Below are 6,630 nucleotides of genomic sequence, written 5' to 3' on the forward strand. Positions count from 1 at the left end.
AAAACGAGCTACTCAAATGCCTTCTCCTCATATGGGGGGCTTACAAGTAGAGTTAGTTGGTTCCCGCATAGTTACACGAGAGTGGAGCATTGATATCTAACAAATAGCTCATGATAGGAATGTGATAATTATATTATTCTTATATTCAATCACTTTATTTCATAGATTTAAATGTATTCAAAATATATCCTCTCATATGTCTCTCACATTACGGTCTTGCATCTTTTACTTCACTCAATCGACAACTCACCTCTCTAAATTTATTTAATTGATTTCACTCTATTCGAAGTCTAACTTATTATATACAATAAATATCTCATGATGAGAATCAAATAATTATATCATTCTTTTGTTCCATCACTTTATTTTATAGATTTCAATGTACTCAAAATCTATCATCTCACATGTCTCGCATTACGATCTAGCATCTGTTACTTCACACAATCTAGTAGTCTAGTGTTCTCCATCCATCATCTTAGCGACATTTTAGACTCTCCCAATGCTTTATTCTAAATCTTTCATCTCACATTATGAGTTTGCAATTCTATAAATCCCTCTCTAGTCGTTAGTCTTCTACATCTTGCCCGTAGCTTTATAGCCAAACACTTCTTCCACTTTGCTCTAGGCGAACAGAGAGCAAAGAACGAGACATCGAGCTCCATTAACCCAAGACAAAAAGGAGGAGTTTTCTCTTCAAAAGTGCCTAGAGAAGAAGGAGAGAAAAAAAATAAGTAGGTCTACCAGCAAAATAGATAGATTACTTTCATATAGGAGAGAGCTAACAGACTATCTAAGTGAGGTTACTTTGCGTGTGGCTTGTTATGGGAAATTTGCACCCTAGGAAGCGCAAGCCATATGGAATCAAGAAAGTTCTATACAAGAGAAAATGTATAATTCCTTACTTCTCTTCTATAGTTTTAACTGCATTGATCATGATGATATGGTCTTAGGGTTGAATCTAGTATATCAATGGGAAATATTAATGCCTTCCAGTGAGAGGCTTATTGTAACTTTTGGTGTTTGTTAACACGGTTATAAATATTGTGAGTTTGCTTAATATTGTAACTTTTGAAGGTGTTTGTTAACACCATATAAATATTACGAGAGTAGCTACTCAATCTTATCTTGTGGTGTAATTTATCTGTGTCATGTTGAATTTTATCATTTTGATTTCATCTCCTTTTAAAATCTCTAAAAAACTGCTTGTTTTTATGTTTTCATATCATGCTTTGAACAGTGGGTTTTTTCTTACATTTTACCCAAAAACTAGTCCAAAAGTATATGTAAAAATGAATTTGTACATTGACAAATCCAAAATTAATGAAATAAGTGTTTATTGCAATATCTTAGAAGGATAACAGGATCTCACCGTGGTTTTACTTTACTTTTTTTTTCTTTTCTCAAAGAGAGCTTTACCACAATTCGCCCAGTAAGAAAGGCAGGAGACCCTAGAATAAAAAAGATACAAGAAGTCTTTTCTCCACATGCACTAACTTTAGAGACTTTCGAATTGACATACCCCTTCATGAGAGTACGTGACATTTGTCACATGATCGACATGGAGGATAAATTTAGCCCAAACTAAGATATGGACCCAAAGGCATTACAAGCTTTTATTTCCCACACTGGGCCTTCAATAACCAGGTTGTGTCGTACCTTTGGTAGATCTCATGGTAAAAAGATGAACACTCAACCAATCCACACAGGATTTTGCTATAAATTGAGGAAGCCGATGCCAGCGTTGAAATGAAAAAAATTGACAAGCAAAAAGGAAGATCGTGAACTGGATGATGCAAAGGAAGACACTGAGCATTCAAAACAAGGATGTTATATTGCATATCCTTCCTGCCAACACTTACATTCATGAGATAATACAATCATCCTTACATAGATTCGAGACGTTTAACCAAGCATTCAAAGAAGTGTAGATGTTAGAACTTCTCTCAAGTTTGTGGTGGTGGAGGTGCCCTCTCCATTGATATTGGATCTGATTCAATGCCCGCAAATGGCTTTTTTGCTTTCCTTCCTACCAACACTTGCAATCATGAGATCTACAAGCATGCTTACATAGATTTGAGGCCACTAATCAAAGCATTCAAAACAACGATGTTACGTTGCAAGGGACAAGGGCTCATGGGAGAACGATCACAACAATTTAAGAACTTATCCCTCGTTGTCGACGGCAAACCCTAGGTTAGCTAAGAATGTAGATGTTACCACCATTATGAAACAACCACTATGGCCCTGCTTTTGACGAAGTAACAATTTTGTTGAGTTACTACTTTAATGCTTAAAAATGATCAACAAAATATTCATTAACCACTTTTCCAGCATTTTCAATGTAATTCTTGCCTTTCTCTCACAAAAATGTTGCAGCAATACTCGCCAACACCCTTGCCACCACAAAACACTGCAAGCTCCTCTTTGTTGCATCACCTCAAAAACTGCATGCTTCCCTGCCATGAATCAAATGCATGATATTAGGCACTACATCCAATCTTTTGTCAGTATATCCCTATTCTGCATCTGCCTCCATCTCTTGGACTATATAGCTTCCTTGGTTCACCTAAAGAAAATTGAGGTGCATTATTATTATGCAAGTATGAGACAGAATAAGATCGATGAAATTTCTGTCGATGTTAATTTGTCACTAGAAGGGCATCAACAATGGAAAAGCCACCCCACTGATTTACCATCAGAATTGCCTCTATCAACACGTAGTCGTGTGCATTAGTGACCTTGCATTTCCCCTTTCTTGTACCATTGAGAGTTCCAAAGAGCTTGTCGAAGCCGCTCCCATAACTCCCGCTGCTCTGCATGTTGCATATGCTTGTTCTAGAACTCATTAGATGGGTAGTTAACATGGCAAAAGATAACCACTTGATATCTATGATGTTCAAGCTAGAAAGCACATGCAACTCTGCAATCGGCAATGACATCTTGGTGTTCACCTTTGTAAGCAATCTTTTGCCGACTCAGCCCCATCGTCATGGTCTTCTTGTTCATTTTCAACAACTTCAAAACCATCTGCATCGGGTTGTTGATTGCGGCTTGGTTGACAATTATTGCATGCCATATCAATTGCACCTCTTTCATTATCGCCACTGCACCTCTTGGTATGTTGTAGTATCATCTTCGGATCAAGGACTGGCTTTGCAACTGCACCTCTTTCATTATCGCTGCTTACATGAAGCACACCATCATCAACGGCTCTTGGACTTGAAAGCAGAGACTCAGTGCAGAGCTTCAATGCATCGAGACACAGAGTAGCACGCATCAACTTTGTAAAACTTCATCCCACATCACACCATAGGCCTTTGAAATAGAATACCGAAACCAATGAAACTACTCCCCGCAACCCCCCCGACTTCTGCACTAGACTAAACCTCTCCGTGTATCTACCTTTTCGCAACCGCAATGCATGACACCACAATAAATTCTGCCTCTTTGGGTCTAGTCCGCAGCTACAAAACCACATCCACAATTATGTCCACACGTTCACTCCCCCACAACCACAAGAGGCCTTGCTCTCTGATTTCCTTACGGCCACAACTAGGAGCTGCCATGAGTTTCAAAAGACCTCCATGCAGTCATATTGTCCTCAACTACCATTTGAGGCCTTGAATGCCCCATAGAGAGGGGCATCTCCTCTCTTCATCTTTGACTAGATCACCACAGGCCACTCGAGGGCCTCTCTTGATCATCACCAACTATGGTGTAGAGAAATCACTAAAACAATTCCTCTACCATGAAACTCTTGACGTCGATTCTGGGTGAGATCATCCACGGTAGCCTAGCACGTCCATAAGGATAGAAGATATATCCATTTCTTTGCAAGATAGAGTAGGTCCCTAGAAATCTTTGAGCTCATCATGTGCCACACAAGTTGTTCTTGATTGACCGATGTCATCTTCTTGTGAGTCATCAACTTGATCATCCGTTGCTACATAAGTTGCATCTACATGATCAGCATCTTGGTCTTGTTTAGCATCCTCATGTTGATCTCCTTTAGTACGGGTAGGTGCGTCGCGTTTCTATTTGAATCCAAAGCTATGGAAATCTGGTGAATCATGATTACAAAAGTGTAGGGGCCAAAGGCCACTACGGGGTAAGAGAACCACTACAGGGTAAGAGATGCATAGGAGACTCTCAAAATAGCAGATGCGAGACAAGAGTGGAGAAGGAAGAAGATGAATAACTGATTCGTCATTGTATTGCATGAATCACATGCATGAGTTCCACGTTGTTTATCTCCTTGTGGCATAACCACAATGATGAGGTAGCTCTAACAGTATGACAATGCATATTGAAAGTAATCACATGGCATTAATTTTATGCGAGATCACGCAAGCTTGTTCGAGTAGATTGTTGGAGAAGCACCATAAGATATGAGGCAGGTGCTTGGGTGGGAAATAAAAACAACAAATTTTCTAAGATCATGAAATAATGCTCACTCTTGTGGGATGGAAATAAAAACAATAATTTTTCTAGCCTCATGAAATAATCCTTACTCTTATGGGCCTACTATAAATATGATTGGTTTTTTTGCCCTGCTATGGGGTCTTGGAAAGTGCCTGGTTTTTTATCAAGGAGGCTGCCCTCTTTTCCTTTGGTTTTAGTCCCTGGGGATTCATAGGGGGAAACTTATGATATCACGTGAGTGTACAATAGGGGGTTTTTTTGAAATGGGGCATAAGCTTATACATTAGGGGTGGGGGCCCTTTTTCTTTTTTCCCAATATGGAATTTAAGTTAGGGGGCCATGCCATATTTAAGAGAGGGGGACTTAGTATAGGCTACCTTGCGTAACCAGCCCGAACAAGTTTGGTTTTGTTTATGGTTTTAAATAGTCATAGGGAAAGTAATCAAAATTTGCTTTTTGTGTACTCTAAATGCCTGAGAAATAACGTAGATTTAAGGAAAGGGGGGGACATAATAGAATTTTGGTGGTATCTTATAAGCTTAAATAGGGGTGTTTTATCATCCTACATGGATCTTAAATAGGGGGTTTTCTTGAAGTTCATGCACGCAGGTGACGCCCCCCTTTAATGAAGAGTGAATCCCCCGAGGTTTTAGTCAAGATGACCCACTTAGAAATTTCTTAATGAATATTGACTTGATCATTTTTAAGGATTAAAGTGGTAACTCAACGACACTAATTTTCATCAAAAGCAAGAGCATAGTGGTTGTTTCATAATGGTAACATCTATGTTCTTAGCTAACCTAAGGTTTGTCGAGAATGTGAGATAAGTTCTTGAATTGTTGTGGTCGTCCTCCTATGAGCTCTTCTCCCTTGCAAGATAACATTGTTGTTTTGAATGCTTTGATTAGTGGACTCAAATCTATGTAAGGATGCTTGTATATCTCATGATTGCAAGTGTTGGTAGGAAGGAAAGAAAAAAGCCATCTGCGGGCATTGAAACAGATCCAATAAATCTTATTTTCAAACAAAATTTTCAAACTCCAAATGCATACATACACATCAATAGAATCTCTCCAAATAAAATTGGCACCTCACACAAACATTCCACAGGTAGAAAGACTAGGTTTCTTGAATTATGTCAAGCATCTCAGATTCAGTTTTTCGCTTGCTGAGCTTGTACCTAGAATTGATGTGGTTTCAAAGACCCCTTATTGAGGTCAAAAGAGAGAAGGAGCATGGAGCTACATAGTCAAATGCTCCTTCTCTCTTATAACTCGAGGGCAGGTGAGATCTTGACAATTTGGGTGTGAGGAACATTGTGTTTGAGGGAGGGATACCTTCCACCCAAAGAGAAGCTCTTATTACTAATGGACATGAGTGTTGCAGTTTGAGCAAATGACTCTTTGGGGAGCTAGTGCCTCTAAGATGTTGGTTTGTCTACTTTTTAGCTATATCTTAGCAGTCGATGTACGCCATGAGTAGAGTGCCCACCTCCACTTGGCCTTCAAATTTTTTGTAATGTGTTCTTTTTTGGGGGGTGACAATCCCATAATACAACCCCATAATTTATTTTTTATTTTCAAAAAAGGATAATCTATCTGTCAACGTGATGTTTGAAGTCGCATCAAACAACTTACTTCTCATGTTAGCTCACTTTGTGCAAGAAATGGAATTGTGTTGTTAGGTTTGTAACTAAAAGGACCCTTTTTTTCTATACAAACTTAGATTCTTTCAGTACCCCAATGAAAAAAACCCATAAATAAATACCTAATCAAAAAACCCTATTTATAAATGTATAAGTATATTGTGAATTTTGCTATTTAAAACCCCCTTGTGCTGGTTATATTTTAACTTACATAGGACCCTGTTCCCACTTACCGTTAGCTTATGTTAGTTTGTTTAACATAACCAATGTTGTTAAGTTAAAGATAACATTCACAAGGGAATTGCATTCCCATTTGTAGCCACTATGTTATGCACTAAATGATCTTAAGGTTTTTTTCATACAAAATGGTTTATTTCATCAATCCAAAGTCTGTTCTTTAAAGTTAAGGTCATAACGTATTCGTCTTTTCGAGACCTTTTACAAATGAGTACCCTTGTTGTTGTATAGTTCTGAGCTGATCTTGACCATGAAATTTTGTCAATAAGAATCTTACTTAAAGTGGCATTCCCAGTGTTCACCCTTAATTTAACCATTATATTTAT

The sequence above is a fragment of the Dipteris shenzhenensis genome, chromosome 7 (genome assembly GCF_047967505.1).
Source record: "Dipteris shenzhenensis isolate YYH24624 ecotype China chromosome 7, Dip_SZ_1.0, whole genome shotgun sequence".
Classification (NCBI taxonomy): Eukaryota; Viridiplantae; Streptophyta; class Polypodiopsida; order Gleicheniales; family Dipteridaceae; genus Dipteris; species Dipteris shenzhenensis.